Consider the following 25962-nt stretch of genomic DNA (forward strand, 5'->3'; position numbering starts at 1 on the left):
ATTAACTTTGTGCGTCTTTTGGATACCTAGCTCCCAGTCAACTGTGACAGATAAACCAAGATCCTTCACAAGGTGTTGAATAAGTTCTTATTCGAGATAGTGATAAAGCGCAAGAACAACAGGACAAAGGGCGCTAGAGACGAAACGATGCTAAAGAAATGAAGGTGAAAGATGGGAGAGGTTATGAATGAGGCGAAGGCCATGGTAAACAAAGAGCTTGTGTTTCACATGAATGAGTCAGAACTGCGCATACATCCAGAGGTGGAGTGAGGTCATTTCCTGTCCAGACTCCCTGCCGTGTGCCACTTTCCCAACACCGGGAATACAGCCAAAAGAAAAGAGGGCTCAGTCGCTAGTCATGTATAAGTAAAGTCTGACAACGGTAGTGTTGGTTTACAACTTCTGGAGTGTTTTAAAATGACAGCGTTTAGGTGGCATTACGAGCCGTCAGAGCTTTCAGTGAGGCGTAATACGACACAGGATGAATATTACTGCTCTTATCTGTCCTCAAACGTAACAACAGCTTTGGCCTGGAGGCAAACGGCTTCTTCAGCACATGGACATGCTTTAATCAGGCTAAATTCAGCTCTTGTAAACAGCCTTTTAGTCACAGAACTGCAACTGACAGCTCGCCAGCCCCGAGAGAGAGAGAGAGAGAGAGACGACCACAGACTTTGTCTTTGTGAATCAGAAAGCACTCCAAAACGAGCCTTGAGCCTGTATGTGGGCTAAAACACATCCATATCTTCTAGGGGTGTAACGGTACGCAAAAATCACGGTTCAGTACGTACCTCGGTTTTAAAGTCACGGTTCGGTTCATTTTCGGAACAGTAAGGGAAAGAAATGGAAACATTAAAATACAGGTTGTTCATTACTATTAACTTTTTTTAACAATTTGTTTACTTTTTAATAAAATATATATAAAATTAAAAAGAATAAGTAATAAAATACTGCTGCAAAGTTCTCCACTAAAATACTCTCAGTCTCAAACCATTATCATATAATAAAATATAATGAAAAATATAAATAAATAACTATGATTACAGTGCAGCATTACCAATCCCAGCTTGTAGGCCTGCTCATATTTAAAATATATATATATAACTTTTCCAAAGTGTAAAGTGCAGCATCAACAGTTTCAGTTTTTAGACCTGCTCAGATTTCGTTATTGCGTTGGACCGATCAGAATTAAGAGCAAAGGTCTGTTTAAATGCCGACGGGAGCTGCGTTTGAATCACAATCGTTTTTTTCCTAGTTGTAGTGATGTTCACACTCGCCTGATGCCTTTTGAAAACCTTAGGCCGGTAACACACTGGCATATTGCACCTGTCAAACATAGTCTATTTTGCTGTCAATGCTGTTGACGGTGTCCTTTATCAGTAGGCTTTATATTTATGCTCAACATGTAAAGTATAGATATTGTTGTCGTGAAGACAAGATCCTGGTCTGTCGGCGGTCTCCCTCTGTGTCACCTACAGTAGCAGCAGTGCGTCAGCGCCACGTCAGGCACCATTCTGGTGTGTAAAGACACAGAAAACGCGAAGCAGCCGTCACACAACTGACACGCAGCAGAAACGCCACGCTCACGCCACGCAGCCAGTGTGTCACCGGCCTTAGAATCAGCTGCAGGGCGGAGAACGCGGAGACTTAAATAATAATTTATTATTATTATCTGGATGTACTAAAATTTTGATCAAAACTGAAAAAAGAACCCAGGAAAAATAATAAGACAAGGTTTTTAATTATTAAAATGTAATTTAACCATAAACCATAAAAAATTATAATAATACATTTGGGAATTTGGGAAAAATAAATAAAACTGATTTCATAGGACCCTAAAAAGCCTTGTGATTGTGCTAAGCTAGGATGGTGTTTAACAGAAACCAACATGTTGCTTACTAAGCAAGCTTCAAAAACAATGGGAATGTGTCTCGAAATATGTCGATACAGCGATGAATATTACAAAAGCTCATTGATTCAGTGGTAGGCGGTGAACAGACTCCTCTAGAGGGACTAGTTATTACTAAACCGTTATGGGCTAAAGTGTGTCAACACCCGTTCCCAGAACTGACTCCAAAAACAACTCATTGTCACTAATCGCCCAGTCAACCATCCTGACCATCCCTATCCTGAACATGCCACGCCTGCCGGACTATCACAGGCTCATTAGCACACAAGGACAAAAGACACGAGTGTTAAAAAGGGTGAATGATGTTTAATAGATCTGACTGCGGTTGAGCCACATTGTGGTTATTTCCCTCGATGATTGAGATTAAGCTGAGAATTGTGCTTTATAATGGACTAGATGCAGATGCATCTAAATCTCTTATTTACATTTTGCCACATGTTGAATTCTAATTGTCGAGCATTTGTTTTGCCATGGCTTTTGATTGCAAAATAAAAGAAAAGTAAAAATAACATTTATTAAATAAATTTAAATACAAATCACACGATCTACTAGGGCTGCAAGATATATATATATATTTTTAAATTAAATAAAGTAAAATAAAAATAAACAATGCATGTGGTTTCACAAAAAAAGGAAATGAAAATGACGAGAAAAGTTTTATTATTTTATTTCATTTATTTTTACATTTATATTATATTTTCTTAAATATTATTTTTAGTGGAATTACAACAGTAATATATATGATAGTTGAATATTTTTTTTTATATAATAATAATAATAATATAATTTGTGTAGCCCTGCAAACAAGCATAGAAAACCTGGAATTTTTTTCAAGAAAAAAGCATAAAAAAATATATGTATCACTTAAGATTTTTTTCCCCCAAATAAAGTAGCCCTACCGCCTACATATCAAGGAAGCAAAAAGAGATCTAGCAAATCCAAAATGTAACTGCAAATTACCAGCAGTTATTTTCACTTGGGTACTAAAAATGTCTTTGGGTGTCGGGTTTTAGTCTTTAGCATTTAATTTCATGTGCAACCTGTGAACAGATTTCAAACACATTAACAACTGTGGTTCAAACTTGCCTGTTAGAACTCATTCTCTTTGCCAAATGAGTAGCCTAATGATTACTTTAAAACGTCACATACATCTCTGATTCACCAAAGACAGTTTATTACTTGAATGCATGGATAAATTGTGCACAATAAAACCAAGAATGTGCATGAATGATATAAACAAGGCTACTTTAACCGCAAGCAAGTTTTGAGCGCTTGAGACGCCACTGGCCCGTGAATGAGTGGATCTTCAGCCCCACTGGTCTGACCACAGGTTGATCTCGTAGTTTTAAAATCATCCGACATGCAGATCCATCTAAAAGGCTTTTAATCTGGGGATCTGTGGCATTCTTGCCTCTGGTTATTACAGCATAAAGATGCACACGCTTTAAACTTCACCCACACGCACGCTCATTAAACACGGCATCAAAACTTCTACAGAAAGCCTGGAGGGAAAAATGCATGCAAATGCTACATACTCCTGCACCAGACGCAATAAAAGAGAGCATTGATGAGAACATTAGAACAAAGCCCTTCGAGAAACCAACTCGCCCTATAATCTGTCCGAAAGATCAATGCTGGTCTTTATCAGGTTACAGCAGATTAGAAGAGGAATTTCTCAATCTAGCTGTGGCGAGCTGGAAATCAAAGACGCCTTGGATGCGAGAGGCTTTATTGGTTTGAAAATGGCCTCTGTGTTCATTGAGTGCATCTGAAGGCGCTGCTTGTGTTTACGGCTCCCCGCCGAGACACTCAAGCGATGTACACGACTGGAGAAATATACAACCCGTGTGTTCGAACCAGGAGCAAGAGAGAAAATGGAAAAAACTCAAAGGAAACTGGTGGGTCTGAGCATGAACTTGAAAGAGTCGTTAGCAATTAGATATCAAAAGTACCTATGAAAATAAAATAAAAAGTTTAACAAATAATAAAATAAAAATAACAACTGAACAAAAATCACAAGAAAAAGTTAAAATATTAAAAAATAAACAGAATAAAATAAAAAATAAAAATATTATTATTATTGTTCAGAAAAAAAACACATGCCAGTGAAACTGTATGATTTTAAATAACATTTAGAAGCCACAGCACATAATAACAAAAAAAAAAAAAATAAATAACATGAACAATTAAATTTAAAAAAAATGTATTATTATTATTACTACTGTAAAACAATATCTACACCAAAGTTAAATTGAATATTGAAATAATACAATTTAAATAATAAAAGGCAAGTAAACACAAGAATAAAATATAAAATTAAATACATAAATACAAATTAAACAATTAAAATACTACTAATACTAATAATAATCATAATAATTGATATTATTAATAACACCTGTGAATTCACACAATACTCAACACCAATACCATTATAATTAAACATAAATAGTAATATTAAACATATTAACCACAACAGTACCTACAAGAACAAGAACAAGAGAAAACTTTTTTTTTTAGTTTTGTTACTTTTAAAGCAAGCAATGCTCAATAGCATGTTTGATTATGCTGAGATATTAAAGTTTATATTGGGAACTGTGCAGTTTTACTGTCGACTATTGAAACCTTGCGATCGTCAGTGAACTCCACTGCTGTCTGTATCATAAAAAAGCCTAATGTCAGACGCATGCTGCTGGCAACGGCTCTGGAAGGTTTAAGCTTGCAGCTCGTAGCTCTGTTCTGTTATTTGTATTTCTGACAATCATCTGTAAGTGTTACGCTTTCGCTGTAATAAGCTCCCCAGAGTCGCGGCGGTCAGGTGACTTTGCTTAGCGCTAAAATTATCTCTGCTCCATTTCTGCCTGAGATTTCACAATTATTTTTGTCATCACGAACGCTGATGTCTTTTCACCTCATTTCAGGAAAAATCAGCTAACAGGGACTGTTTCCACAGACTATTATAACTGCTGCTTTGGGGAGAGGTAATTAACTTTTCCTTAGTTTGCATAGTACTTCAAGCAGATCTCATTTCCAGCAGGTCGAGCATGCATATCCAGAGCAGGCAAGCAACAAAACACAGCTCTTTCTTCAACTACGTCTAATATTACGCCTAAGGGGTGGACTTTATTATTAAAATAAATCAATAAACAATCCTTCCTTCCTTCCTTCCTTCTAAGGTCAAATTAAAGACTACTTAGGAAACTTTTTGCAACACTTGTCATCATTAATATCATATCCAAAGCCTGTTATGTACAGAATGTATTGCTTTACCTTTCCATTCGTAATAATAATAGGAAAAATAAATTGATCGTTTCGGTATTTGTGTAAACTATATGGGGAAAAAAAGTTAAAAAATTTGGAGGGAAAATAGAGCTGGATGTATTTTAAGTTGCATACATACATTTTATTTTAGATCATTTCAAAGAAATATGCAGGCTACATAAATTATATATATATATATATATATATATATATATATATATATATATATATATATATATATTATATATATATATATAAATTATATATATATATATATATAAATTATATATATATATATATATAAATTATATATATATATATAAATTATTTTATTTATTTATTTTCATTCGACTTAAAAATATAGATCATAGATTGGATTTAAAAACAAAATAAAATCTTAAATAATTAATACAAAATATAAACCAAACATTTAAATAAATCTCTGAATGTGATATTCAACTCATACTGTGCAAAACTGCTAATTTTTTTGTAATCAATTACCCTCGTTTTCAGAGTAAAGATATAAATGTATGCTGTGTTGAAGAAAGGCCCAATATTTAAAGCAAACTATACCAAACAATACAACCAAGGTTATAGACTCGGACGTCAACACAATAGCACAGACAGGTCAACAAGACCAGATAGTTAAGGTCATAGAGACAGTAAGATTTTCTACATTCAAAACAGACCTTGTGATTGCCAAAAACAGACCATGCCTTTGTAAACAACTTTATCTGCTCACAGTGGCTTTCTGATTCTCTGTCTCCTTCCTAATTTATCATTTAGGCCTATAAGGCTAACATTTACTTATATTAGACAATTATAGTGCTCATCACACAAGACAATCTGGCCATAATGACAATCTCATTATTTATCAAAAGCATGTTCATAAATGAAGATATTAAATAACTGTAGCAACAAAATGGGCAGAAAATGTAACCCGGCATCAACTGGTTAGACTGACTTGATTTACTGCATCAGTGGATACAAATTAAGAGATGTGTTTATTTATCTCCATCACCAAGATCAAATATATTGCAACTGACATATTTGACACCAACATTTCCAGCTTAATGGGCGGCTAAGTGGCTTGCTGTCATTTAAACAATTAAAACAGTGTTAAATATAAATGCATTAAAGAGCCCCAAATGAATTTCACAAGTACAATGCTGTTAAATTTGACCCTGTGGAGAGCGTTTAACGACACAGGCTTGATTTTGCTAACAGACTGGGCCTCCCACCACAAACCGTCCAGCAGGAGGATTTCTGGTCCTGAAACAAGCTCAGGTTGTCCATTGGCTTCTGTGCTCTGCTCATCCTCTTTTCTATCCGCTTTTATCACCTCGCACCGAATGGGTTTAGCACGTTAGGTAACCTCATTAGTGCAAGGCAGTCCTGGGCTGAGCTGCGCATTAGCAAAGGATCGTCTGGAGGAACCGCAAGATCTGCTGTCGAACAACAAGATGCATGTTTGACACATGCACACCTACAAAAGACACAGCACTTGCAATGACTGGAGTAGCATACAACTCAATATTTTTGTTATGTGTGAATCTCAAAACGTGCTGTTCACAAAGCAGCTCATGGTCTGTATGAACGTGCAATGGGAGTCAATCACATATTCCTTACTATTAACCACAGCAACAGTGACCAAAGTAAAATCAAAGATGGCGACGTGTATAAAACTGAAAGTCTTAACACTTTCTGACATGATAAGAGTCCATCGAGCTGAAATCTTAAATTTGGGTGGAGAGCTGAGTTTGGTTACAGAAAGCGCTTGTCATGCCAGTAAATAACCAAACTTTGTGTGAATTAAACCGTATTAAGGACTCAAAAACAGGATTGACAACAGTATTCTACTGCTGTGTAAACGTGGCCATTGCAGTTAAACAAATCAGTTGAGTGAATGAATCAATGACTCACTCATAAACACATACATTTGATTTAGGTTTAAACAAAAAAAAATTCACGAAAAAATGAGCTGAGTGAATCATTCAGTGATTCACTTATGAAGGGTCACTTATTTTATTTCTGAATGAAAGGTGGCGTAAAATAATTGTTTGAATGAATTATTCAATGATTAACAAACACAATCAACTGTTTCATTCATTCAACCAATCTGTTCATTCAGGATTCAATGGTTCACTCATAAATACAGTTACTTGATTCCATTTTTAACAAATCAGTTTTTATGAACAAATTAGCTGAATAACTCATTCAGCAGTTCACTTATGAATGGTAAGTTTCATTACTGAATGAATGGTTGCGTTGAATAAATCGGTTGAATGAATCATTCAGTGATTTCCTCAAACAACCGTTACATTCCTAAATGGGAAAAATTAATGATTTAATTATTTACCTATGAATACAGTAACTATTTGATTTTCAATGAATCAGTTTTTATGAATAAACGAGCTGAATGGATCATTCAGTGATCAACTTTCAAATGGACATGGGGTGTTGAACGAACTGGTTTGAATGAATGATTCTATGATCAACACAAACAAAACCAGTTTTTTCATTGAGGTTTCACTGATTCATTCAAATACAGTTACTTGATTTGATTTTGAATGAATCAGTGCTTATGAACAAAAGGGAAGAATTAATCATTCAGTGTCAATATTTGTGAACAAATCTATCAAATAAATGATTCAAAGACTTACCCATAGATAGTCACTTATCACCACCACTTGCACATACTTATGGCAATTCAATGTATCATAATAATAACAACAGACAAAGTAGACTAACTAACCTAACCAAAAGAAACCTCATGCTGTTGACCCTGCCACTCACAGATGAGTCAATCCTCAACTACAGCAATGCACCTCACCGCAAACCAGCCACATTACAACTGTAGACACGTATTACTCCAGACTGGTTTTACAAATGCATACAGTCATTCCTGATTAAGGACCACCCTACTTTTAAGAGCAATCCAGGTTTTAATGTCTCTAAGAGGCATTTAACTATGCAAGTTGATTGTAAAACTGGCAGGTGAATTATTAATAAGAAGCCTGGTGCGAAGCAAGGACTCAAAGAAAAGAAAAAACTAACTGAGATTTCACCCAGACTTCTTCCTGTGTGACTTTATAAAGTGTTTGAACATGCAACAGCAGACTAGCTGTTTGATAAACTGACTAAAAGGTGCAAGTCAAATGGACATCAGAGCCAGATCACACCTTCCAGATCAATACAAACTGAATCAGTGTTACAGCTCAGGGAAGTCAGGGTCACATCACTTAGTGGCATTTTCTGAAAGCCAAATGAAAGTATGGTGGCAATTACCACATCAAACGCCTGAACACTGCCCAGCTTTTTGTTTGAGCTATGAGAGTCTAGACCTGCCTGCTAGCAATGTAATATTGCTGATATTACTCCAACTTTCAAACCGGGTGAAGGTTTACATGAACAACGCAAGACAGTACTATGCAAATTGCCTGTAAACCACATCACATATGCTAGGCATGCAAATCTGCTTGTGCACTGATTCTACAGCCCTTTAAAGTAATCACATAAGCACATAGTGTGGGATCGAGAACGTGAGAGATTCAGATCAGATTAACACAGAAAAGGCATGTCCCATCCACCAGCATCCCCTCTTCTTCTTGTTTGGCTCTTAATGCAAAAGAGATACATGCTAATCCAGACTGTGACCCTGTTGGCTTCGTAACACAGCGTGGTCTTGGTGGAACTGGTCTTGCTTGGCAAAACTTCTTGGGTAAATGGTGTTTTGTAGTCGTGACATTAATATGCAGTGCAGTGCTTGGCAAGACTAGGCGAGACAACGCTGGGTGCAAATCTGATGTGCTTTAATGAGGCCGGCGCAGTGCACGTGGTGAAATATTTAAGTGGGAATCGTTACTGTGGTTCCATACACATGCTTTGATGATGTACTCCACTGGAGGTGAGGTCATTGCATGGTGCCACGGGGGGAGAATGAGTCATCATTGTGGGTGTGTGTGGGATTGTGGGTGTGTGTGGAAGTTTTGGGATAATTCAAGAGTTAGGAAGATCTGACAGACCTCAGGAGAGCCTTTAGGTGAGTACGTGCGACAGTATTCAACATAATTTAACAGAGTAACTTCATACGGCAATGCACAGCACGTCTAAGACTTATGCATAAGACAGATCCAATTTAGCTTAAAAGTAGTTTAGGTTTCACAACTTGCTGCGTAAATAATCTAAAAATCACCCAAGGGCATGGCTCACTATTTTATACAGACTTTCCTGCACTACTTTTCTCCAGATCTACACCAAAAAAAGAGAGATGTTTTACTTAAGTTTTAAATTGAATTTGGTAGGATAAAATGAACCACGTTGGTCAATGCAGGCTGCATGCAAAAACAACCAACAAGAGCAATAAGAAGAGTCTAATTTCTGAACAAATGACTCTTTAGGTCAGTTCTTTTAATTAATCAACTTAAACTTTTAGTGATGTCGCTCTCAAAATGACATGTTTTGTATATTTCAGGTTTGTGACACTTACTGTACTCATACTAAAAGACTGGTTTAGTTTACATTTTTAAGTATTGTTTAAGTATCAGTAACTAGCATTGTCAACGCATTACCCATGCAGAACATTTTAGCAAACACCAAGCCGCTCCAAAGTGAGATCTGTCAAGTGTTATCATGACCTTGAAGCTTCTCATGCTCATCAGAGATGTAGGCATCTTGCACCCTCCCTCTAATTTGTTGTTCAACCACAACCTGACAGTAATTCATGTAGCCTGAAAATTCTAATTAAATCAAGGAGAAAAAAAATGTTGAGGGTAAATGGAAAAGGGGGCTAGGAAAGACATACGGGGGTTCGTGAAAGAGCTGTAAATCACATCATTATAAACATCTCCTCTCCTATTTGCCATTCAGTCCGTGATTAAGACAGTAATTCAGCAAATCTCATTACTCCAGTTTAAAGGAGCAGCAACTCGCCATGAACACTTCATTAGAGTCAAGAATTTGAGCTATCGGCAACAGACCAAGCTACCAAGTTTAGACTATTTTAAACAATAAGGCCACACAAGACCACATCGCCATCCATCAACAAAGCAGAACGTCCTAAAGAGATAGCCGCGAATGCAGTGCACATTCATGCCGTGCACACAGTAATCTACAAGACCTCAATACAATTGAAGCATCATGCCTCCACACCACCTTACCAGCACATCTGCTTCATATTAGCGCAGGGGTCACGTCCACACCGCTCCTGTGAATGCAAAAGCTCTCAGTGTCGGACAACCTGGGCTGTGGGTTAGTAAATGGTGCTATCATGCCACCCTCTGCATACTGCAAAGACTGGATTAAGCATGGGATTATCTACTAGGAGAGATTAATGTTAGGGTGGCCACATTTGTCAAGATCAGAGGCGGCGTTACAATGGGACGTCCCTTTTTCTGGGAAAACACTTTAAGATTGAAATCAAAAGATTTGACGTTTACTTCAGTTACCAAAGAGTACATTGAGTTTAAGTGGAAGGATTGCATGTTTCTCAAGAATGCAAAAGAGGTCAGATTTATTGGATAAACTGGGACTCATTTTTATTCTCGGATTAGAGAATGGCAACATTTGCATGCATTTTGGATTCAAAACAGTGCATGCAGTGACAGTGGTCACGCTCAGCCTTTTCAGCTGCAGAGGAGGACAATCCTACGAAATTCTGGGTTTTGGTGCCAGCAGATAAACTGGCGATTGAGAGCATCAAAAGAGCGCTTTAGAAAATTCCTATACAAAGCTAAAACCTTGTTGCCAACATTGGGATTATGAATCCATAAATCAGCCAACATCCCCTGATCATCTAATCCTTGCTGTATATTCCGTTACCCATCTATCCTCTGCCTGTTCTTCAGCACTGGCAAAAATAAACACAATGGCATTCTCTGGAGCAGGCCAACTGATTGGATGAAATCTAGTACTCAGAGCTGGAAGAATGCCTTCTGAAGAAATGTATGAGTCTCACATGGATAGCTGCATCACAGCTAATGCATCCTCTTGTATGTGCTGGAACCCACAAATATGCCTCATTTGGCTTCTCTCGTTATTACAGTCCGATGGGAATGGAGTGCCAAGCAGGAAGTGGTGAGAATTACTAGAAGAGGAAATCTGGAAGCGGGAGGGAAGTGCTTGACATTAAAGCCAGCCAAAACGGACTTGGTCTGCATCAGCTGTTTTGCTGTGGTAGGCGCATGACTCCACTGTGAGGTCATGTGCAAGTTCTGGCAGAGATATGTGTTATCCTCTGGAAAAGATCCTAGGGCTGGTTTTGTTTTGCCGTGGGTTTCATCCCATTCTTTGCTGTCGGTTGAACAAGATGGTTTGGGTTCACTCATCAAACGGGTTCACTCAAGGGTTAAAGGGATACTTCCCCCAAAAATGACAGTTCTGTCATTGTTTACTCTCCCTCAAGTCCTTCCAAAGCCAACTTCAGAACTTAAATTAAGATATTTTTGAAGAAATCTGGGAGCTTTCTGACTCTGCATAGACAGCAATGAAAATAACATGTTCAAGACCCAGAAATGACATCCTTAAAGTAGTCCATGTGTCATCAGTGGTTCAGCCATCAGTTGCATGTCAGAGACATATTCAAAAATATCTTAATTCATGTTTCAAAGATGAACAAAGGTCTTATGGGTTTGGAACAACATGAGGGTGAGTAATTAATGACATAATTTTGGGCTTAACTATCTCTTTAAAAAGAACACTCAGAAAGGGAACAGAGAAAGGTGTAGCATTCGAAAAGACTCTGCATGCAGAAGTGCTTATTAGGCAGATTAAAATTTCACAGCTGATTACATCATCAGCTTGACACAACAGTCAGTTATCCTGACATTTATGCATTCTGCTCTGACTCACATAACGGTAATAGATGGGAAGGAATGGCAAGGTGCTTCTCGAACAATATGGCTACTTTTCCACTCTCTAGCAATGTACAGCATTTATAATGTAATGTCATGTAAGGTGATGTAAGAGATTTTCGACTGAACTTATTCACAGTACAGAAACCTGTACAAAGCAGCTACAGAGAGGCTGTACTTAATTACAGTTGATCCTCGGCTCCCTGTGGAAACCAAGAGGGCGTCCAATATAAGATGTGAAAGCTCAGGTCAGTGAACATGGCCTGGCTGGGCGTCCCGAGAAGGAGAAAGTCAATTTCAGCTGCAGATAAACCAGATGCTTTGGGATATAGTGTGTGCATTTGGTGAATGCTAATGTCTTCGAACAAGGTTTTCATAGAGTCAGACTTGATTTGTAGATTGAACTAGAATAAACAGTGTTTCCGTTTGGCTGTCGATAGTGCCTCCTGGATCAATGCTTCCTGATACCACAGCCGCTGTTAATACCCTCTGATCGAATGTATTGGTTTCTACTAGAAGATTGGGTGGAGTCCAAAACTGTGCTTTAGTGCTCATTGTAAAAGGGAGCAAAATTTAATTTTCATCCTTTTTAAAGTGCCAGCTGGCAGCCATTTCAATGGCTGCATGAGAGAAAAAGAGCTGAAAATACAAGCAGCATGAATATAGATTGTTTGGAAATACGACATCCGTTATCGTGAGAGCTCTCGCGCTACACATCAGGAACAGGAAACACATTACTCTGATTCTTTTGGCATCCACCCCATCTTCCTTTGAATCAGAGGGCAGCCAACTTATCTTGGGAGTGGCTGTGAATTACACCAGACCACAACCCAAGTGAGACAGATGTTTTGAAGAGGATCGTTTTACATGCTACCCAGTTCAAAATTCACATTTAAGGTCTACATGCTTTGCCAAATGATGCTCCCAAAGCCTTTTAGGCAATTTTAACTTTAAAAAAAAACCAAGATCACATTCATGATGACAAATGAGCAGAATTTGAAATTACAATTTAGATTACATCACAGAAAACCAAACATTTAAGTTTGCAAGATATAAAAACTAATCTACAAAGCCAACAAAACTCTCATGAGCTCAGACCTTCATATCCTTCATTATTGTAGAGCCTTAATCAGAAAACAAACATGGAGTAGAAAATTGAACAGTCATCCACTGAAAAATTAAAACTGTCATTATTTACTCAAGTCTCGTGTGGCTCCAAACCTGTAAAATTTTCTATCTTTTGTAAAAGGCAAAAGGAAGTATTTTGCAGAATGGACAGGTTTCTCTTTTCCACACAACAAAATGTGTATTCAAATTGACGTTGAGCTCCAATAAACAACAATAAAAGCACCTTAAAAGTATTATAAATAAAGCACAAATGCACTTTATTTTTATTAAGTCTTTCAAATTGCTTTACAGGCATATGATTCCTATGAAAAAGTCAGCTCTCCTAATCGATCTCAAACCAGCCATATTTAAACATTCAAACCCTTTTTATGTTCTACAAAAGAAGAAAAGCGGTATGACGGTGTATAAATGACAGAATTTAAATTTTTGGGTGAATTATTATGATAAACGCCACATTTGCACGATCCTGCAACAAATGCATTGCTGTGAGGACAGTCCTCAAAGAAAAGCAACATCTTCTGCACCAGTCTGACACGACACTAAGTCACCGTGAAGAATGTTTCACTGCGGCTAAGAGAGACAGAGCTAGACTTGATACTGTATCTCTCAGTCTCTTGGCCCTTTCATCGTATTCTTATCTCTCTCAGGACAGAATCTAAGTCGAATAGCGTGAAATATTCGGTATGTCCCGGCAATAGAGCCATGGGACTGGTGCACCGAGGGAGGCTGTGGCATCCGCTGAGGTCACTCAAGGTCAGCCGCCTCCATTGTCTGGTTCAATCTGTGAAAGGTTCAACAATTCACGAGAGACGCTCACTGATCCAAACATGATGAGGATTAATGTGATACATTTGTTTGGTTTAGGCTCTGAAAGGCAAATTAAAAGCATCAGGCGCAAATTAATATACTTCTGCAGAGTCAATTAGATTAATGATGTCGCTACTGGTTCAGGTTGACCTTTGCACGCCTTCCTGTTAGAAACTGGTTCTTGGCTTAAACAAACACAGGCATGTGAATAACCTCTGAATGCTCACCGGTCCGGTTGTAAATCATGTTTTTTATTTCAAATAAAGCTGTAGTTGAAATACCGCTTAGTGACTAAATGATGTTATTGGATGTCTATGCATGCCATCTTCTCCTGCTTCCAGAAGCCTGTTTACAAATGTATGATAAAACGCCAGAGGGCATAAATATGTTAGTACAGGGAATACAGAGAAATGCACTGCGCCAGACAAAAGCAATGATTATAATTTTATTTGGAAAGCATAGCACAGTAAATAGGTCTACTGTGTGCTACAGACCGATTAAGATACAACTGATGGTATAATGCAAAAGGTTTTAATACCATTCTTACTAAGAAAATGTCAAATTTTGTGAATGCTCACATAAATATAAAGATAAAAAATAAAAGACAATATATTTTTAAAAATAATAAATTATGCAAAAATGCAAAATATAATAAATTAAAGAAAATCAAAGAAAAAAACAATCAGAAAAATAAGAAAAAAATAAGGAATAAAAAATTATAAAGATAAAAAATACATTAAATTAAAAAGAAAAAAAATGAATAAAATGGAAAAAAATAGAATAAAGAAAAAAGAAAGAAAAAATCTAATTAAAAAATAAATAAAAAAGGATGGACAGATGGAAGGAATATTGCGAGAATCACAAAACCTACAAAACATGCTATAGTTTTAATTCTAGCCTTCACACTGACACAAACAAATCAAAAGCACCTTGAATTTGTTCAATATCACGGTAGCTGTTCCATTTTCTCCTCAGCCTTTCCTCACGGATCTGATAACAGCCATCACATCAGACAGCACATCTCAACCGTCGGCATCAGCGAGTGTGCTCTTATCACGGCGCAAAGAAAACAAAATGGGAATGTCATGACAGGCCGGCTTGCTGAAGAGAGAAGATGTGAAGAGACTAGTAAAAAGTACTGGGACTCCCAAAACCCAAACGCTGCAGCCCTCAATCATTTGTGATACTCTACACAGATTACAGCCGCTAACACACAAACAGACGATTGGAGGACAGTCAGAAACAGCCAATTATACGGCTGGACATGCATTATGTTACTAAAAGACATTACGATACTGCAAGCGAGAAACATTTAGGGGTGTGTTTCTGCATTTATCGTGATCACGGCTATCAGATGGCTTATTTATATCATAAACAACTCATCAGTGGACCATTTGAGTGGCTACTACACTGTGTAAATGAAGTCCTAGTGTTAATTTTCTCATTTAAATCAAATATTTGTTAATGACACATAAACAATGATGACATAAGTAAATAATTTTACCTAAAGCAACAACTAAATACCTCATGATAATGTTTTCCAACATTTTTGTCCAGAATAGTCCAATGAAAATCAATAATGCCTGACTTTAAACCATTAACATAAAAATAAATATGAAAAATAAATATGAATATTTGGTAAAGGCTTGAAATATAATGCATTATAAATGTATTTTTAATGCATTAATTATGTCTTCTAATGCACCTTCTAATGCATTACATCATGAATACTTTTAACCACAGTTGTAATACAGGTATAATAATACTTATTTATGCATCATGCATTGTGCATTAAAACATTTGACAAACAAACCTTTCACATATTATAATGCATTTTATCTTTGGTTACAATTACTTGTGAAAAAAGACAATGCATTACAACCTAGATTATGAACACCTTTATAATGTATTATACATAAAGGTTTTAAGTAAAGTCTTACCAATATTTTCATAAATAAATTGAATATTTGGTTTAATTTGGCTCCTTTTCATCAACTACAACCCTATTTTTCAGACTAAATTCAGATGCAATTTTAACCAGATAAAATTGGAATAAATTGAGTAAATATGAAATGACAAAACACTGATTAATATCTGTGAAAAGTATGTCTAAAATAAATTTTAAAAAACTGTTAAAATGTCACTTCTACCAGCATTTCAAAAGAGATACTAACCAAAAATAAATAAAAAATAAACAGGCTTCATAACTATAAACTTGTATTGCACAAAACTATCAAAGTCCTCATGTAAGAGAAATTCCTCTTCATAACAACACAAAACCACTTATGCTTGGACTTACTACAACATCCAGCAGTTTATTAAGCCTTTCTTTCTACAAACTGGCTTGGAAATGAGTCGCACGCCGTGAAGAAACACCACCACACTCCAGAAAAATACTGGCCTTTAATTTCCCCACATCACCTTGCTAATAAACCCACAGATTCTGCATAATCACAGGGACATTGATCGCAGCAGGCAAACCTGAAGCACCACGGTCACTGTTTTGAAATGCATTGTTGAAGGTGGTGTTTTGCACACAAGCAATCGAGGTTACACTGCTTTAAAAGCCTATTAGCATGCAACAGAAAGACTCAAAGAAGCAGCACGTTTCAACTGTATGAGAATTGATTCTCCCTTTAAACGTACCCCCACTGAAAACAACAAACTCAGCGGTCGACTTCAATAATTGACTAGTCAGTTATTGGATGCATCTACCATCTCTAATTTTCTTCAATTACATCGTACAAATCTATTGCACACACCTGTATAGAAACGTGCAACTAAAACAATAACACAAATTAAGATCTACATCAGAAGTGCAGGAAGATCTTCCAACAGAACCGCTGGCAAAATAAGAGTTACAATAAACACAACCTTTGTATTTTGAACTACAGTAACATACAAAACCCCTCATTCATGCGTCGGTACAAAAGCAGCAGCTGTTTGATGTGTATTTGCTTAATGTCAGTGTAGAGTCCAATGACATTGAATCGAAGAGTGCCAGCGAGCACCAAGAGCCCAGAAATGCTATTAAGGCACAACGAATAAAGGTGAATAGGGTAAAACAAATAACCAACTGATAACCGCACTGACCCAGTTAATTAATCACTCCACATTAATTGCTTGCGTGGTTGTCAAAAATGACAAATCCACCCCGCCTCCCCAGTGAAATGACTGTATAATATTTTAGTTAAAAATACACGTCTTACACCAAAACGGCATGCAAAATCAAAGGCAAAAATTTTAACAGGTTTTGTTTCAAATTTTAAATTGATATTGCACAAAGTATTAAATGTTTTATATGTTGTAACAAACATTTCCAATATAATAAATTCACTAACGATCCATTTAATTTACTAGCTTGACTTTTTCCTTCAGGAAAATGTAACCTTTTTGAATCATGTCCATGTCTTTTTGTGTGTGTGTGTGTGTGTGTGTGTGTGTGTGTGTGTGTGTGTTCCCTACCTTTCAGATGAAGTAAAAAATAACAACAAAAAAAAACAGGACCAAACGGTTAAGACATAATTTTGCATGTCATTTTGCATTACCGTATTTTCGGACTATAAGTCGCACCTGAGTATAAGTCGCACCATTCCAAAAAAAATAATGACGAGGAAAAAAACATATATAAGTCGCACTGGACTATAAGTCGCATTTATTTAGAACCAAGAACCAAGAGAAAACATTACAGTCTACAGCTGCGAGAGGGCGCTCTATGTCTTCAGTGTAGATTACAGGAGCACTGAGCAGCATAGAGCGCCCTCTGGCGGCTGTAGACGGTAATGTTTTCTCTTGGATCATTTCTCTTAGTTCAATACTCTTGGTTCATGTCAAATTAATTTTGATAAATAAGTCGCACCTGACTATAAGTTGCAGGACCACCCAAACTATGAAAAAAAGTGCTACTTATAGTCCGGAAAATACGGTACATGTTTTCAGAAATGAATGTAATTAATTAAAAATGCACTCATTTTCGCACGCTTCCAGAAAACATATTGAAGGTTTTTACAGAAGGGCTATAGGTTATTTTTTTTATCACTCAATTAATCAAAAAATACTGTCAACAGCCAGAAAAAAAACTGCATTTTCACATTATATTGTTAAATACATATCAAGTGAATGACAAATCGACAAACCACTCAGTAAAAAACCTTCAGAATACAGAGAGGAATAAAACCATTTAGTCTGGTCTGGTGTATGTAAGTGATGCTGAAGAGGAGATGAAAACTAATTTTAAGCAAACGTTCTACTGTAATTGAAATCTAAAGATTCAAACAGATAAAGTGCAATGATAAACACTTCAATGTGTATTTCAAAAGCTATCTTTACACTAGCCTAAAGATGTTATGGAAGCAAAATCTCAAAACTGACCAATGTTTTTACCTGTAGCATCTTGCCTAAAGGAAAAATAGCCGAAGCAGTCGTGAATTGCCTAGACAAATGACACTGTCGTCAATACGACGTATAAGTGAATCTATTGGCGTGTCTGTCAGGAGAAGGATGGGCGGCCGGTGCTATTGAATCACACCGCAGGACGCACTGAGCAAGAGAGAGAGATAAAACTGGTTGTGCTGCAGGAAGGGGCCGCATGTGTTGAGGAAACGCTGGGAAAACGTCTGCATCACCTGCTCGATCACGGTCAAGCATTAACATCAAAGAGATCCAGGCACCGGCGGCACTATGCCCAGACTGAGCGCGAGACCTGAGCCACGTTCTTGTTGTCTAATGAGTACTGTGAGCAAACGATCACCGCTGGCATCTTGTTAAAATCTCAGAGAAGCGTTGGGCCGCAAAGCCGGTGGGCTGACCCAGAAAGTCTAGCTTGGTCGCCCTAAACATTGGAGCACTGATCCATCCATTTAAACGTCTATCCTGACCCCATCTGAGATATGAATCATGGCTCTGCGTCAGCAAAATCTAAGGCTGCAGAGAGCGTCCGGCCGCCGACTATGAATTAATGAGCACTCCATCATCTCCCAAGCTGCCATCTACCCATTCATTTAGCAGCCCACTCATACAAATCATCCGAAGCCGATATTAAGTGTCTAACAGCTGAGTAACCCATCCACTGGCATCTGGAATGGTGCTGTCACCGAGCTAAATGCTACAACCCAAGGGCCTTCTTACAAACCTGGGAAGAACTGAATTGGACATTGGATTCTTTTAATGTAGATCTTTAATGCCACTTTTACCAGGAATTAATTTTCTTGTTACCTTATGGATGGTTCTGGTGCCCAATCATAAAGCTTGTCTTCCTTATGTTTACAAGAGAGATGAATCAAAAATATGGCTAAAAGCAAGAAAAAATGGACTAGAATACTTTTATTGCAAAACAGACATTTTAGCATGGAGAAAAAGCAGCATGCATGTGAAACTGTTCAGGTTTTATCATATAATCATGTTTACCGCATGACAACTTGTTTAAAATATCAATATCTCATGTAGAGTCACACCGATTGGTGTATGTTAAGCGCAATATAATATCTAAATAAAGCCAATCTTTCAGTTTCAGCCATAATGTTTGATTTTGGTGCATAACAAATAAAATGGTACCAGAAAGATAAGCTTCTAAGTGACTAATGTCTTATACTAACTGGTTAAGTGAGAAAATTTCCAGCTAAAACCTAGAGAAGACAGGCCATAACACCTGGCTGAAAATACTGCATAAACTTCAACATAGAGAAAAGGCACTGTGTGTACGAAATTATTTATTTTTTCATTATTTTTATCAAATTACAAATTACAGCTTGTTTAAATTTATCTATATCTCATTACAGAGGAGTTACAGTAAATAGATAAAGTCTAATCACTAAAATATATTATAACATTAACAGAACAGGCCAAATTCATTTTATAGCATCACTAGTTTGCAATGAATAAAATACATTTCTGGACTGGAAAGATTGGCTCTGCAATGGGCAATTTTGTAAACTGGTAACAAACCAAAAAAAAAAAAAAAACATCACGAGACTGATAAAACAAATTTAAACAGATCGCTCCAGTTATGATCAACAAAGCCGTTGAGACTGGAAAAGCACAACTTGGCGCCATTCAGATGAATAAGCTGCAAAACAACATCACCTGGTTAATTTATTTTAAGTGTAACTTTTAAATAAATTCCAAGTGTTGAATCAAAGCCAGTTTGGACGGCATTAATAGAATTAAATCAAATTATAAATTAAAACATAATTACTACAACTAAAATTCAAAGACTGCAATGATGAGCCATGTTTGTCTAAGGTCAGGTTATTTAGGAAACATAACCACATTATCTCTCAAACCACAAGTCTGTCGGAATGAGAGCCGATTCTGAGACGAGCACCAGAACCATTTCAGTCCAAAAGGAGTTGCTTTATCCAATTAGAACAGTCGAAGAAATGTTTATATGCAGTCAAAGCCAAATTCTGTTATTTTGCACTGGAATCACTTGAGCGCTGAACTGAGCTGTCAGCGCCTGGATCTTGTGTCAAAACAATCAGAGGGCCAAGCGTCATTTACCCTTTCACACCATTTCTTCTAGCCCTATGGCTCTCAGAAACGAGCGAGCGAGGGAAGCGGGCCCCACATGATTCGACAGTCATAGGAAGCATTAGGAAGCTTTTCATCACTGCGGACCCACTCCACCCATCCATCGACCCACTTAACTGTCCTAAAACCACAGCAGCTCATGTTACTGCTGCTCTGGAAACTAGGAAATGCTCACACAGCGACGGCTAAACATGTGAGGACCATTAGAGGCATTTCATTCAACAGCATCCCTGCCGAGGTGGAAACACCTGCAGCAGAATGAGTGATGTTTTGATTGGATACCGTCCATGCGTTCTTTTTACTCACTTTTCAGCCACATCTACCAAAACCTACAGTTTATAACAGTTACAGTCAGGTTGCGTTGTAGAATCATGGCTATTTCACCAGAAATTAAACTGTTAAATACAAATAAATATAAATTATTTTAAATAAAGCGATTTAAATGGAGTTAACAAATGCGTATACTATCAATTAACCTTATAGCTTTAAGTAGGTCTGTGTTTAGTTTGTAAATTATCGTTAAACATTAATTCCTCTATGGAGAAAATGAATGGGACTTTTACTTTGACAGCATGTGACAAGCTTGATGCATTGCCATGCCATTCTAAACATGCTGGCATTTAAAAAAAAAATCAGTTTGAACATTCTTAACTTTTGTGTGAAAAGGTTAAAGGTCAAGTCATTCCAATCCCTATAGGGACACTAAACAGAAGTCGATTTCATCTGCCATTGTTCAATCAAACAGACGGTCACTAGTTAAGCCAGTGTTGCTATGACCCATCTAACATCTACACAACACATGCACACACACACACACAAACACAAAACAGCACTTTAGGAAAGAGCACGCCACAGTTGAATAAGTGACCTTTGCAACTTTCCCCTCTCTCCACACATCAATCCATTTATTTCACACTCCAGTCAGAAACGCCCCAGAAAGATTGCATCTCTTAAACAAGTACACTTAAATAACATCACATAAAAGGTTATTCCATCCAGTCAGATGCACTCTCATTGAGAGTAACCTCAGCCACTTTTTGGAGTGCGTGTTATTTCACCGCATTCCCCCTTTAATTTGCAACACAAGGAATGAGCGAGACACAGGGAGGGAGCTCATCCTCCGCCTCTTGTCGCGCTGCCCAATCTGCGGCCTGTTAGGCAGTAGGCGGAAACTAATGACCAACATGAGTGTCTTCATGAGCTGTTTATTTAGCAGCATTCCCAAGATGCCGCAACAGCTGCCAAGCAAAAGCAGAAAAAAAGAGAAGCCGTCTTCAGCTAGCCACACTACAACAGAGGCCTTTCAATCGCTGCGACGGCCAGCACAACCTCTGCTTCACACGCCGCTCCAGATGTAGACCACAGGTCATCTACTCAACCATCTCTATTATTCCTCATCTTCCTTTTCAAAGAGCACTGGAGAAAAACAAAGGGTTTGTTGGTAGTGCTCCAGAAGGAAATATCCCATTCCCATTCATTGTGTCCTTAGAGAAACTGATACTTAGTGATAATGCAAAAAACATTCTGTAGAAGCCACACAAAAAATGTAATTTATAATAATAATAATAATTTCAGGTGCAGAATTGCACAAGATAAGAGATCCAGAAAAGAGATCCACCAATCAGAGTTTTTGTTTTCACAAAAATGAAAATTGCATCAGGTAATCGGCCACCCAAAAATATACATATACATAATTTAGTGTCTTTAAACTCTTTCATTATTTGTTTATGTATGTGCATATTTAAAAATATCTGAATATAATTTAATATGATAAATATATATGTGTGAGAGGATAAAATTATATTATGCATTAAAATGTTCCATTTTGTTGCAAGTTCATCGATTCTAATACCCCAGGCAATGCAGCCAAGGTTAATTTTCCTAAAGAACTACTTTATTGAAGATTTTTTGAAGACCTTGTGGAAAAAAGCAGACTGGAAAAAATGTGGGCTCTTGCTGTTGTTCTCCTTTGGGACTAGAAAGTGTTGCGGATGCTTTGCATGGCGGCCACAGCAAAGCCTGCACTGAGCGTCCTCCGGCTAGCCGTGCTATTCCTGGGTGACACAGAAAAAGCCTCCTCACATGCTGCAGTGCTTTTTTAAGGAATTCTGACAGGCTTGAGCCAATGGATCAAATACCACAAGCCACTTGCTGCTCCCAGCGTCGCTCCTTCATGACTCCCAGAGAGACTTTGTGCCAGTATAATGAATGAGCCAATATCACTCTTAATCTCTGGCCGGCCGCCATCAGCCGCTGCGGAAACATGAGCGGACTCCACATTGGTCACTACGATCTCTTCCTTCCGAGTTTCTCAAATTGCACATCTTAGATCAAAATGAAGAACCAAAAGAACATTACAGGCAAAAAGGGGCTAATTTCAAATGGCTCTGGACCATGATAAAGAGACCATGATAAAGAGACGCATCTGAGCAAAAGATTAGTCGTCCATCTGTCCAGCGATGAGACTGCAGTTAGATCGTCGTTCGCTGACATGTCCCAAGCAGACAGCATGCCCTCAGACGTCCAGAAAGGGTTGAGTTGTCAATCCTGATGTGATGAGATGCATCTCCTGAGTTTTAGCTCGAATCCCTGAGTTAAATCAGCCTCAGAGTTCAGCTCTGGAATGGGTTTGGAACAAATACTACAAAGCAGCACGCACCATGCATACAAATTGTACACAAAAAGAACATAGGAGCCAATTAAACTGACTAATTTATAGCAGAATTAGCCTAATTTTTCTCAGTATAACAGTCAAAATATGATCACTGCTAAATAGAGAGTTCAAAATATCAGCCCTATTTCTATTGACTGCAGAATGATTTAGTCACAAAAGATGACATGAGTGAGGAACGACTTTGTGGTAGAAATTTCTCAAATTCAAGCTTTAAGATGAAGGTTCCCATGCTGACCATTTTTTGCACAATAAATCAAACAAATGATGACAAAATGAAATGATTTGCATCATCCAGCTACCAATAATCCAAGATAATATTCTAATAATATTGTTTTGGTCATGATAAGGCACAATTGACAAAGAAAATCAAGCAATTTTTGTAATGATAACCATTTAAATCAAACAAGGCAACCAGTACAGATTAACCAATGCTAAGGATGCATATTAATCCATGTTTGAATATTAAAGAGATATGGTTGCAAAAACAACAACACAAAAAACTGCTGAAATTAACACTTATTTCACACTATTTACTCAAAAACCACAAGTAAAATGTATTAATCTGATAATATATTAATTATTGATGTAAATAATCCCAAACCTGGTAAATAAGATCCCCATAATCAAACAAAATGTGCACTTTTTGCACAACTAGCACAAGTTGAGCTATTAATCTAATAAAAAAATTAATTATTGACACAAATATCCTCAAAATAGCCAAAGAAGATCCCTAAAATCTAATGAAATTAACACTTATTTCACACACACACACACTATCTAATAAAAATCCACTAAAAATGTTGTAAATGGTACAAGCGGAAGGTATTAATCTGATCACAAACAAACCATTGATGCAAATAATCTCAAAATGTCCATATAAGATCCTAATAAACAACATTTTTAACACATTCACTGATTAAAATAGCCTCAAAAAGGCACATTGATCAATTTAAAAAGCCTGTTAGAGTCTAAAAATATCGATCAGCTCCTCTCCACACCCAAATAAGCAAACCAAGTCCAGCTAAACAAATGAAAACCACATGAAGGGCGCACTAGATTTGTCTTTAAACTGCACTAGATCTGTACAAACAAGGGTTAACATGATTCACTCGGTGGAAACCAACAAGTTGAGCCTGTTCAGCCAACAGAGCTTTGAATCACACGGTTCCTGTCAAGCCCTCCGTCACCCTCACGGTAATTACTTTTTTTCATAAACCGGGGTGGGATAGAGCTCTAACGACTCGTGTGTGCCTTTTTTGGAAAAGAGATATGTCATGGAAACGATATGTCATGTGTGTGTGTGTGTGTGTGTGTGTGTGTGTGTGTGTGTGTGTGTGTGTGTGTGTGTGAGAGAGAGGGGGCGGCGATCTGAAATCAATGCTGCTGTCAAACAAGCAGGCGAGAGCAAAATATCCTCCTTCCACCAGGAGCCGAACCTCCGACTCACTTGATAAAACAGCGGGCTCCTTCGAACGTATATCCTTCTTCCCATCCGGTGGGTAAATCTGAAAAAGGAGACAGGAGGACAATGAGCTTTGCATGCAGAAAGCATCTTCTAGAGTGCCTGGCTGCACATCTCTCATCGTGCTGTGATCTGCAGTGCTGTTCAATGCCCAAAAGCACTGCTCGCATCCCAATACTGCAGATCAACACGTCTCATACAGATTGTTTTGTTTCTTAACAGTATCACAAAACTGGTAAGGCTTTCAAAACGCATCTGTAGAGTGTTTTGAGGAATACAGAGCATCTCCTGTAAGTTGTCGAACCATCCGAAGAGTGCAGCAGCAATGACAGCTGCCAATCAAAAGCCAAAAACGACTATGCAACCTTTCAGAAACGTGAGCGCAGGTGTGCTGCACGCATGAAACGCGACGCGAACGCAATGACATTGCGCGCGTCGCGTTCTGCCACAGCTCTGCAGCTGCATTGACTGCGTTTCTCCTCCTGCGGATTTTTTTTCCTCCCGTTAAAAGCCGCTTACCTGGAGTTTTTCTGTGCCCTGTAATGACGGCTTCTCCCGTGACTGGATGCAGCCAGGTTGTGCTCTTCGCTTCTTCACTGTTAAGTGAGAGAAAAAAAGGGGTGAGAAGAGAAGGTGAAAAAAGCAACCGACGAGAGGCATTCGAGTCGAACCGAGCCCCAACTTTTCATCCCGCGGATATTTACTTGATAAAGAAGACGCGTCCGTCGCGGGTCACGCCGTAACTCCAAGAGGAAGGCAGGCAAGACAGCCAGTCCGGGTTGAGGTCCGCCGCCATGTCTGAGCACCGAGAGCAGCGCTCGAGCTGCGCGCCTCCGACCCACTCGCGCGTACTCGGGATTCCTTAGCAACGGTGTCCGGAGCGCAGGCGGGAGAAGCGTCTCTGGGGGGCGGGGCTTACGCGAGGACCAATGACGTGACGCGCAGACGCGATTAATTTATTTCGTCTTTAAATTACATTATTATTATTTACGTTAGCCAGGTTATCCGTGTTTTGTGCTCACAGAATATAATAAGGATTGAGTTTATTGTCAATGATTTCAAAAGTTTATATTTATATATATATATATATATATATATATATATATATATATATATATACAGTACAGTACAGACCAAAAGTTTGGAAACATTACTATTTTTAATGTTTTTGAAAGAAGTTTCTTCTGCTCATCAAGCCTGCATTTATTTGATCAAAAATACAGAAAAAAAATGTGATATATTATTACAATTTAAAATAATTGTTTTTAAATTTATTATACTTTATCATTTATTTCTGTGATGCAAAGATGAATTTTTAGGATCATTATCACATGATCCTTTA

General features: G+C 37.7%; 1 pseudogene; it reads right to left on the minus strand.

The window, feature by feature from the left end:
* LOC132105493 (pleckstrin homology domain-containing family A member 5-like) overlaps window positions 1-25508 on the minus strand; it is a 153135-nt pseudogene extending 127627 nt beyond the window's left edge.
* Between the last annotated feature and the right edge of the window lie 454 nt (window positions 25509-25962).

The sequence above is a fragment of the Carassius carassius genome, chromosome 26 (assembly GCF_963082965.1).
Source record: "Carassius carassius chromosome 26, fCarCar2.1, whole genome shotgun sequence".
Classification (NCBI taxonomy): domain Eukaryota; kingdom Metazoa; phylum Chordata; class Actinopteri; order Cypriniformes; family Cyprinidae; genus Carassius; species Carassius carassius.